The following is an 11,810-nucleotide window of genomic DNA, read 5'->3' on the forward strand; positions in this document are numbered from 1 at the left end:
TTACTCCAGTAATAGAATTCAGGAACTTATAAAGTGGGCTAAGTTCTGGTAGATTTGTTGTGAAGTATTTACAGTTATATAGAACAGCTATTATTTACAGTAGTATTAGAGCAACAATCATATGACTGACTCTATGAGATCTGTCTGAATAGGGTGTAGAGCTTTGGGTAGTGTGCTAATGGAAATCAAGAGGTGTGAGGTATAGAAAATTAGAAATACATTGTGGAGGAAAGAACAGAGGAGACCTGTCAGATGATACAATATAACCCGCCAAGACTAAGAAGCCTATACAGAAGGAGGAGGAATACAAAAATACTATTAGAATATAAAAGAAGTTAGAATGATGAAAAAATAATACAAATATACAGCAACTTGTGGCTTCTCTGCTATAGCAAAATGAACTTTGTCTCTCTGTCTCTATTGTTGAGATGCTCTGTCCTTGGGTCCCACTCTGGTCTTTTTGTAGTTCCCAGTTTTTTGTGTCTGTTGTGCGTAAAAGAAAACAAAGCAACAAACAAACAAAAGAAAACAACACAGAAAAAAAAGGCAGGAGAAGGGAGGAGAAAGTGGTAAGTTTTGGAAGAAGAGAAGAAGGACTAAAACTGGAAAAAAGAAAGAAGAGGGTCAAAGTATTGAAAGGTTAAGCAATAGCAAAATTAAAAATCTATAAGATTACTAAAAAACAAAAAACAAAACAAAACAAAAACAAACAAATCTCCCCCAAAACAAAACAAAAAAAACTTCCTTTGTTGGTTTTAAACTGTCCAAACCAGTTTTTCTGGTTGCAGCAGGACCTCTCTGTGGGCTGAGTTGTCAGTGCGCGCCAGCCAGGCTACCAGACTGGGATGCGGGCGCCAGCGCACCCGCCAGGCTGCCTGGGCCCCTTGGTCTCTGGCTTAGTATTTCCTTTCTGCCAGGCTGTGTGGGACGCAAGCCAAGCCTCCCAGGAGAGCACCTCAGTTCGCTTTCAAAAAAAAAAAAAAGCCTCTCCTGACAGCCTGCCTCTCAGCCCATCCCAATCCCCAGCCAGACCAGTGACAACAATGCACCTCTCGATTCTCCGAGGCTGATGACCACAGAGTCCGAAGAGGGACACGGCCCTTTATTCCTGTTTCTCTCTGTGTAAACTCAATCGGACAGGCCTCTGCCTGGCCCTGCCCTGATGGGGAGGGAGAAAGCTGCTCATCCGCGCTGGTCACCTACCTCCGTTGAGTGTCCGGGCTCCCGTAGATGACTCCTCCAGCTCAGGGCCCAGGTCTGCTGCCAAGGCGGCAGCACCAGAGTGCCCAGCCCCGGGCACTGGCCCTGTTGCAGCTCCTGTCTCCACTCAACTCCTGGATAGTTACTGACCTGCAGCTGACTGGACCCTAAGCGTCTGTCACAATCGCTACTCTCCCAATTTCATAAATGCTGTCAATCTGTTAGTTAATTGTGCTATTTCTCAGTAGCTCTGCTAGGATTTTCACCCACATGTAGGGAAGCTGGAATCCACTTCGTCCTATTCGGTCGCCATCTTCCTTCCTCCTCTTGGATCTTATTTTTTATACTCAGTCTGATAATCTATATCTTAACTGGACAATTTCGATCATTAACAATAAAGTAATTTTTGATATTTTCAACAGTGAGTTGGAGAAATTACTTAAACTGGACATATCTCAAATTACTTACAGGTGAAATGAAGAGAGTAACCCAAAATCATGGGGATTAAATATGGGTTATATGTGAAGTACCTAACACATAGTAAGAATACACTAATACTATTATTTTTATTATTTTAAAATCTACTGCATAAAATCAGGATGAGTACCACTTCACAATAATAAGTGCTCTAATTATATTATTTCATTTCCATTCATCTTAATATCCTATATTGATTATTATGAAGTAGAAGCCAAGTTTCACAGACAGAGATTTTAGTTAAAAGTCCCGAATCAGTCATTTGTGAAGAAGAAGCTGTAGAAACAGGTATTTATGTTGCAGATTATTCTATTAGCTACATAAAATATATTTATTTAGAAAAATTAAATTATAGGCATAAATTGTCAAAACAAAGTATCCACACATATATTTGTGAATATAGGAAAATATTAAAAATAATAAACAGTTATGTCCAAATGTACTATAGTTATTAAAACTATAGTATAATCTAAAATAAAAAGCAAATCCTATCATTGATCAGAAAACTGATACTTAAATATGTATTCTTTTCTTCATTAGTTTTCAATCTATAACATATTTTACATAAATAAGATTTATAACTTTACACACACTTCTATATTCTATACATGCTCCCCAAATGAGCATATTGTTTTTTGTTGTAGACCACTAGCCATGGTTTTAGGAATTGTATCTCTACCCCTTCTGGCTAAGGGTGAGGGACGACCTTTGAATGATCTTTGGAATGCCAGCTGCAGGAGACAAAGCTTGTCTCTGGTAGCAAACTACTGCCTCGGTTCCTCTCCCTGCCCTCAAAGCTTGGTTGGAAGTCAATGACGGGTAAGACCCCTCATGGCAGGGGGCAATCTAAGCCAGACTGGATCACTTGGGAAGCCTTCATGGAGAGACTGTGGGGGGCGGCTGCAACAAAGGGCAATGGACTCTCGCCACTCCCACTCCCACCCCCACCCCCGGGCTCTGATATAGCCCGAGTCCCCAGGTACTCTAGGAGAAGCGCTTCCCAGCTCTAATCCCCTTAAGCCTGAATACCTGTTGGGGATCCGTAGAGCTCCTTGCCTTGCTAGAACGTGTCCTGGGGAAAATCTGGCATCACGAAGACTTGCTGATAAACCTGTGAGATCTGCTATGCTAAGAGTGCTTTCATTCATACGATAAGGGTCCAAGAGGAAATTAATATGTCTCCCAAAGTTTCTGCAACTTTCTTCCTGACAGACACTGACTCAGACTCTTAAGCCCTCAGATTTCTTTGAAGTGTTATCTACTGTTTGATCCTTGCCACCCTGTATTCCTGTGTATTACAACCCAATAAAAGGCTATGGAGGAAGTTAAGGGGAAAAAGGGGGAGGGGTTTGGAGGAACAAATAGGAAGGACACAGGGACGAGAACTAGGGGGGGTGGAAATGGGAGGGAGGTGGGGAGCAAGGGGTGGGGGAGGCTGGGATGGGAAAAATAGATAAAAAATATCTATCTATTTTTTCCTAATAGGAAAAATAAATAAATAAAATAAAAAAAAAAAGAATAAACTCTGCTTTGTGTATTCACAACTGTAAACCTACATTTGCAAACCCCTGTAAATTTTCTTTTTTTCTTTCTATAATCACTGTCTTTATATCTCTTCACCCATTTTTTAACCTAAGATACATAAAACTTATCTATGCTAATACCATGTTTACTTAACATCTATAAATTGTAAAAATGTGTAAAAATAATTTATTATATAGAAAATAAAATCAGTTACACATGGCATTATGCATACTAACTCAAACATCCGAGACAGACAAATCGGTTTCCATACTAGTAAATTGAAGAATGATTGATCTGCTGCTGTTTAAATATCTACAGTCATTTTTTGTCCTAAGGGTGACAAGATGTCTCAATAGCAAATTTTCATTGCTAGTAAAATAAGGCAGGAACTGGAAGAGAAAGAGCTCTGGTGAGAATGATTTTACTAGACAAGAAATCAAGGAAATTGCTATGGAAGAAAGAATCAAAATAACAGATGATTCTTAAAATGCAAATGAATTTTTCATGCAAAATATGTCAAGGGAAGGCCAAGTAGCAGCTGGACCTGTACCATATCAGAAAAGACACTTAAATCAGAGGGTGCAATAAAAGAATGTTTTGCTCTACTTATCAAATAATGACAGACTTGAGTTCTCAGACATGCACAAATATAGAAATAATATCTAAAAGAGAAGAAAATTTGAGAACACGAAGTCACATTGCAAAGTGAAGGACTAGTTTGATGAGCTCTTCACCTCACAAAAGGTGGATAAATGGTGATACAGTAATGACAATAATATCTCTTTTGGAAGCACCTCAAGCTGAGATCTGAGAAATTGCCAGCATTGCTAGGAACCAATTCATATAGGCATTTATTTTTCCTTAAGATAAATGTAGAATTCTCGGAGCATACCTTTTCATAGAAATATATGTTTGGAAGAATTTTAAAAAGCCATTGAAGAAAAACACCACAAGAAGAAAAAAAGTCTTTATTCCCTGTTTTTTCATAAATTTATTTTAAAAATTATCCTACTTTATAAACATTAGAAATATAGGGGATTTAACACCATTGAATTAAATGTAGACTGTATTTAGTAGTATTATTCTTACCAAATCAGGATTAGGAGACTTGCTCTAAAAATTTCATGTTGCAAATGAATTACTGGGAATAAGAGACAATGTAGCAATAGCATTCTATTTATAAGTTTCATTTGTATCTTTTCCCTCATCTAGTGTTCCAAAAGAGTTTGTTTAAATGTAAATTTTTTAGGAAACTTGACTCTTGAATATTATAGTTAATCTTTAAACTTTTTATGATCATGCATACATGAATAAACAAACATGTCCCTACTAATCTTTGCACAGCTATTACTCTGTAAATTATGAACATGTACTGTTATCTAAATCTGTTTGGACATTATAGAATATAGGGGAGGAGGGACTGCACAAAAAAGAAAAAGGGCTCATGGACTTGGACAACAGGGGGTTGGTTGATGGGAGGGAGGAGGGAATAAGGGACAAAATGGTAATAGAAAAAATATAATAAATGTTATATATTAATACAATAAAATATATGCAAAAACATAAATAGAAAAAAGTAAAATATAAACTTTTTTCACAACTATTTCTATTTTCTTAAATCCTGAGTTATGCACATTCCAATTTGAAGGTAGTATCTACTCATTTGCAGTATTTAAGAAGGCAATAATCAGAAAGGAGAGAGAAGATGCTTTAAATAATGTGAGCATTTGCTGAACAAGTGTCTATAAAAATAATTATCTTTATGTAAGCAGAGTGGGTTTACCATTCATTTACTGGTTTTCCCATTCACACCACCACTGCCATTCAGCAGGTCAAACTACTGTAATGGGGTGTTGAGCTAGAGGTCCCTGAAATGGAGGTGTCCTCCATGAACCCTGTTTTGGGGGATGGAGGAAGCAAAGGATGGCCATTGAGAAATATTCTGCATATCTATGGCAATTTGGCTAGCTTAATAATTGTGTTAAAAAGCTGTGTTGGCCCCCTTGAGGCTGGGGGGGGTGTGACTTTTACTTATGATGTAGCCATGATATAGCTGGGGCTCACAGTGCCTGCAAAAGAGGCAGGAAGATAGTTTGCCCTGCGTCATTGGGCCACACCAGCCTGGACTGATAATGACAATGAAAGAATGTGAGCTGTGAAAAGAATGGGCATATGTTACGCATTGTGGGAGGAGTGGGAAATAGTGTCATGCCAGAAGCTCTGGGCTTTCTCTTTCTTTGCCTTGGGAAGGAGTAGGGTACAAAGCACCCCTGCTGACTCTCCATGAGGTCTGGTGTGTAGGAAGGTGATTTTTGATAAAGGACCAGAAAACATCGCGGTGTGACTGATGATTCCGGGAATTGCAGAACCCGCCAAGCCCACACAGATTACTGGGAGAAGCCAAAGATGCTGAACTGTGACTGGGAGTGCTGACCCTAGGACTTCTGTGTTTCTAAAAGATGGTATGTCTGACTGGAATAATCTGAAACTGGCCTGGTTTGGCAAAGGGGGGCAAGACCATGTGGTTGTGGGTGTTTTAAAGGGAGTGGGACCTAACAGCAAATTTTTTTGCCATCATTCTAAATCTGTATAACTTAAATAAACAATTCTTTCTTTTTCACCATACTCCGTTATTGGTAATCACACTTCTTGGTGGTGGGCAATCGGATCCCTTACAACTGTTTCAGAACTACATAGGCTTGGGGTTCTATAACAATACCACTTCATTATCTATAATAAATGTGTGGACAGAGAGGAAATTTACTAATTTCCTGAAACGTTTAAAGGGAGTGCATTGTCAAAATACAGGTGATAGATGACGAAAACCTCACTGACAACTTCAGTTGGACAAACTAGGAAGAAGGTCGGGGAAGATATTCCACGTCAGAGGGCCAGAGCTGATTTCTCATCTCTGTACTGGTGCCTTGGCGTGTTCTCTTGAATAGCAAAAACATTTTCCAACAATTATCTCTGCTTCTGCTCCTTGGGTCTGGTCCCAGTAGCTCCTTTGTGCAAAATAGCAAAAGGGCTCAGCATTATATAAATACTGGCCATTCCCTGTATGTAGCAATTCATCTTTTTCTATTTATGTACATCCCAGGCCCAGAATTCCTTGAAAATATTACTTTATTTCTATTTAATTTGTTTTAGTTTAAGTAGTCTCCCAAACTTTAAACTATAACACTACACTGTTTTATTCTCATTTCAATTCTGTTACAATTTAAATTTATCTTTTCAGTCAAAATCTAACTATTGCTTATTTACTTATTTATTTTACTATATTTGCTTTTCAATGTAACAATCTTAACTTTTCAGACAATATGAATACCTTTAAACCAGTTATCATATGGAAGGTCCTAAAAGTTTTGGATTTAAGCTCCACTATTACAGATCTAAAGTAAGTTTAACACTAGAAACAATTTAAACACTAATGTGTTCTACTAAAACATCAATTTCAAAAAACCTATGCACCACAATGTTCATAGCAGCACAATTTACAATAGCCAAGAGTTGGAAGCAACCTAGGTGCCCAGCAGTAAATGAATGGATCAAAAAACTGTGGTACATATACACAATGGAATTCTATGCAGCAGAGAGAAAGAAAGAGCTACTACCCTTTGCAACAACATGGATGGAAATGGAAAGCATTATGCGTTGAAAGACAAATACCATATGATCTCACCTTTAACAGGAAGCTAAACAACAAAACAAATAAGCAAGCAGAATAAAAACAAAGATATTGAAATAGAGGACAAGGGGACAGTGACCAGAGGGAAGAGGGAAGGGATTTGGAGGAACAAATATGAATGACGCAGGGACGAGAACTAAGGGGGGTAGAAATGGGAGGGAGGTGGGAGCACAGGGCGGGGGTGGGGCTGGGATGGGAGAAATACAAAACTGTACTTGAAAAATAACTAAATAAAATTATTTAAAATAAAAAAACACTAATGTGTTCTAAATGGCTTGGAGAAACCATACACATAACATGAAAGGCATCCATTTATATTGGAATCTTTCCCCAAAGCAAGCATAAATACTTTATTGAACTCAATATAAAGAAAGAGGATAGTATTATTACACTAAAGATATGTACTTATAGAAAAAATCGGAGAACTTTAATGGATACAGTCTTTGAAAATAAAATACCAAAAACAGATAGAAACAAATTAAATTGTTGTCACCTTCAAATTAAAAGATACTAGAAGATAAATCTAGAACATAAATCAGATTTTCAGAGAGGAATGATACATTATTTTAGGGTAGAATTTCAAAATAGGTTCTGCAAAAAAAGAGAAGGAAAACAAAGGTTTTATTATAAAGAAGTTTTGAACAGTGTTTTATAATTACTCCTTTTTTAAAGTTCTGCAAACTGCCTATCTCAATCTTCTGTTATTTATTTTTTGCATATATACTGCACTTGAGTCTTAATAAATCTCACCCTCCTCCTTTAGTTCACTACACTTTTCTGAATCCTTTAGGTAGTGTCCTTAGATGTGCTTTCTTTTAAGTTCTGAAGCAAAAGCAGTTCTATGAGAATGATCATTCAAGATTGAGAGAATGATTAGTGATGACTTTTTAAAAGTATTCTTTCAAATTGATTATTCATTTCAATTGTGACTCAACTGGTTTAAAAAGAAAGATAACCACTTATTCTCCACTTAAGAAGTAGCACATTTGTTGCCTTGAAAGGTAGAAGGAAATCAAATTTATTTCCCACATTCCATTTATAAAAATACTAGGACTTCTGTGATATTCCACTTATAAAATAAAGCATTTATACCCCATTTATAAAATATTTTTTCAATTCCATCATTTATCAGGATGCTGAAGTTATTACTGTCAATTAAACAAACTATTTGTTCACTGAAGAACATTGGAAGTCACAGGGCACTGTATTATAGGTAATTTTATTAATTTTATTCTTTCCTCCTGAAAACCTTCCTTTTTACCCATCAGTTATTCCAATGGCTACCCCATCACCTCCTGCAGGACTTCTCAAATGTCACTTTATCACCGATGTTTTCCCTGACCTTTCAGCCATAAAATAACAAACTTAGTTGTATTATGAAGTGTTCTGATAAGATGTCTCTTTTCTGTGGGTTTGTTGATAAGGGGTCAGGATTCCCCAGAAGATACTACACTTCACTGAGACAAGTCTCTCATCAAATACTTTTTCCAAGTCCTTTACCAAATTGGCTTTTGTTGTGTTTACCATCTCTGTGAACCTTGCCCCACATCAACAATAAACTGTCAGTGGATGAGAGATGTCAGCTGCCACAAAATTAGGAAAACCCTCATGTTTTATAAACATGGATAAGTGTAGCCACGGTTACACACTCTTAACATATTTACTGAGACTGATCAAAGTGAGGTCCTAATCCTTTTCTCATTTAACACAAATAGACCTCTGTCTATGATACTTTGTGGACATATTTCCCTACCCATCTCCACCCTTCCCATGCTTTTGGTGTAAATATAAAAAGTAAGCCAAGTTGGCACATATTTATCTAGGTTCATGAATTGGTATACACACCTATATTACTATATAAGAAATAATTTCTTGGTAGTTGTTTTTCTTTGTTGCTGTTCTTTTTTTAAAATTTTATTTATTTATCTTTAGAGGGGAAGGAAAGGAGAGAGGGATAGAAATGTCAATGTATGGTTGCCTCTTGTGTGTCCCCTGCTGGGAACTGGCCTGCAACACGAACATGTGCCCTGACTGGGAATCAAACCATGGTTGCTTGGTTCCCAGGCCCGCACTCAATCTACTGAGCTACACCAGCCAGGGTTGTTGCTGTTCTTTTTGATATTGATTCACTCACTACTTTTATTTTTATGAAGATTTTATATAAATTTTAAAAGAAAATACATGTCTAACTGCAAACTTTGAATAAGGAAAGTTGATTCTCCTTGCCAAAACTATCAGGAAAGCATCTTGCAGAAGAAGAATTTTGAAGGTCACTTTGAAAGAAGTATTTATTAGGATAATTTTAATGCTAATCTTCAAATGTTTCCATATTTCTTCCTGAGCTTGCCAAGTGTCTAGAATTACATGCATTGACCAATGTGTCTGGAATGTTATTCAGACAGACATAACCTTGCTTTTGGAGTCCAGTGACTTTGACTCTATCAAATTTTATGTATAAGATGTTTCACTTTGTGATTGGTCTCATACTTCTTGAAGATTTTATCTTTCAAACACAAATTAGTATGTTTCATTACAGAACATTTGAAAACTACCTACAATTTTATATGAAGTTTGAAATTCTAGGTACCTACATCTATACATTTGTATATATTTGCATCCCTGTCAAATGTTATTTACATGTTTATTACAATATCATTTGAGTTATTTTCTTATTTGCATTTTATTTCTATATAAAGTTAATAAAACCATAGAAACTCCTAGCTTTTTTTGAAGAGTTCATTTATTTATCTCTAGATGGGAAGGGAAGGAGAAAGGGAGAGAAATATCAATGTATGGTTGCCTCTTATGCTTCTCCTGCTGGGAACTGGCCTGCAACCAGGCATATGCCCTGACTGGGAATTGAACTGCAGTTGTTTGGTTAAAAGGCCTGCACTCAATCCACTGAGCTACACCAGCCAGGGTAAAACTCTTAGTTTTTAAACCTTGTACATCTTAATGTATCCTAATAATCTTCCTTAATTTACTAAACAAATACACATTGTAAAAGACAAAAAATAATTTTAAATGCTGCTTTTTTAGTCTAAAACCTTAAATCTACATGTGCAGTGGTATTCAAAAATAGAAGCATGGAAAGAATGTGTAACAATAATATTGAGAAGATATTTTTAAATGGTCTGATTAAAAAATCCATTCAAACAAAACGATTGCTTCAGGAAAGTTTAATACATTTTGCACTGTATTTAGCTCTAGTCCTCTGTGGGTGAGATTTTTTTCTTTCCTCTAAAGAATAACATTTAGTTCTGACAACTATAAAGTACAGTTTCCAACAGAGAAAAAAACATTAACCTGACAGCACCATTAGAATTAAAAACTTGATTAAACAAGATGTTTCCAATATCTTGTATTTTATATCTTATATTTTACAAAATGAATAAGAAAATATTTGAATTAATTTTGGTACCTGGGATTTTTTTTAATTGGAACTTTAAATCATTCAATGCAGAAAACAAAGGAAAAGGCATACACTTGAAATCAATACCAGGAGAAGTGAGAAATTAGAAGTCAAACAGATAATGATTCAAATTTTTCCTCAGCTGATGGCTGCTGCAAAACTATTTAACAAATTACTTAACCTCTTTGTGCTAAAACAAGGTCAAGACTGCTGCAGACTCCATGGGGTAGCAAAAACAAAAACTGAAAAGAGAATAATGAAATTCTAACCCAATAAGTATGCCCTTGTATAAAAATCAGGCACGTCCTTGATTGTGAATGGGGCCTCTCCAGGAGCCCTTGAGGTTCTACCCGGAAGACTGTCATTCAGTATAGACTGTTTTTTCTACCTTAGGGTGGAACTCTGACAGGGACAAGAAGACATCAGGGAGTTGTTTAGTTAGGACTATGCTCATAAGCTTGGATTTATACCTTTACTACCATTTTTTGGCAGTGAATTTGCTGAAAAACAGATCTAGTTGACCATTTTCTCAGTATTCAAAACTGGATGAGCCTATAACAAATGGTGGCAATAATTATTTTCTCATAGTGTGAAAGTGAAGGTTAAATAAGGTATATATGTCAAAAGCTTTGTTCAGCTTTGTTTGTATATAGCGACAATAAATACTAGTTATTTTTGTGTTGCTATTGTTAAAACCAATTCAACAAAATATTATAAATAGCTTCTACATGTTAAAAATAGTAAGGAAATATGAATATCTTTATTTATAATGTTAATGATAGATGTGTACTAACTATTTGAATCTTGTAAATAATACTTTTTTTGAATGCTTCATGAATTTGCATGTCATGCTTGGGCAGGGACCATGCTAATCTTCTCTGAATCATTCCAATTTGAATATATGTGCTGCCAAAGTGAGCACTAAATAGTGTTTTAATAGAAGTGCACAACTATACGTTTTTTCAAAAATCCTTAATTTTCTCTTGAAACTTAAGTAGTAAATATGGCAATGCTTATTAAGTGCCACTGTTCTGAAACATAAAAGTGAGAAATATGATTCATTTCTAACTATTGGGATTTTATTTGTAAAACATTCTTACTGATATAGTGGCAAATTCAAAATTAAAAATAATTAATTTTAGCATCAAAAGGGTGCTCATTTTAGCAATGAAAATGTCCTGTAAAAAGACAAGGAAAACATGTCCTGTTATTTTGAGATAAAGTTAACAATGAACCACTTTTATTGAATTCTTGCTTCTCAATAGGTTTTAAGAACATTTACCAAAATCATGGGGCTAAAAATTAATAAAGAGAGCATTATTTCAATGTCAAGCAGGGTAATATTTTCTCACTTCCCATCCTACTTATAGAGCCTTCTATTATCTTACTCTTGCTTTGCTCTCTTTCTTTTCTGATCTCTACAAAGGTTTAGATTTGAAATTATACTCCATGGTTGTGCTCCAGTAAATTTAAAATTGATACTTTTATATGTTATGATTTTACATGGTC

The 11,810-nt window shown here is 35.9% G+C and overlaps 1 non-coding gene across 1 annotated transcript; it reads right to left on the minus strand.

The window, feature by feature from the left end:
* Positions 1 to 11,116: 11,116 nt before the first annotated feature.
* Positions 11,117 to 11,223, minus strand: LOC119062799 (U6 spliceosomal RNA). Its single transcript, XR_005085052.2, has one exon. It is a non-coding gene; the product is annotated as a U6 spliceosomal RNA (small nuclear RNA).
* Positions 11,224 to 11,810: the final 587 nt, after the last annotated feature.

The sequence above is a fragment of the Artibeus jamaicensis genome, unplaced genomic scaffold (genome assembly GCF_021234435.1).
Source record: "Artibeus jamaicensis isolate MK-2021 breed Jamaican fruit bat unplaced genomic scaffold, CSHL_Jam_final contig_559, whole genome shotgun sequence".
NCBI lineage: Eukaryota > Metazoa > Chordata > Mammalia > Chiroptera > Phyllostomidae > Artibeus > Artibeus jamaicensis.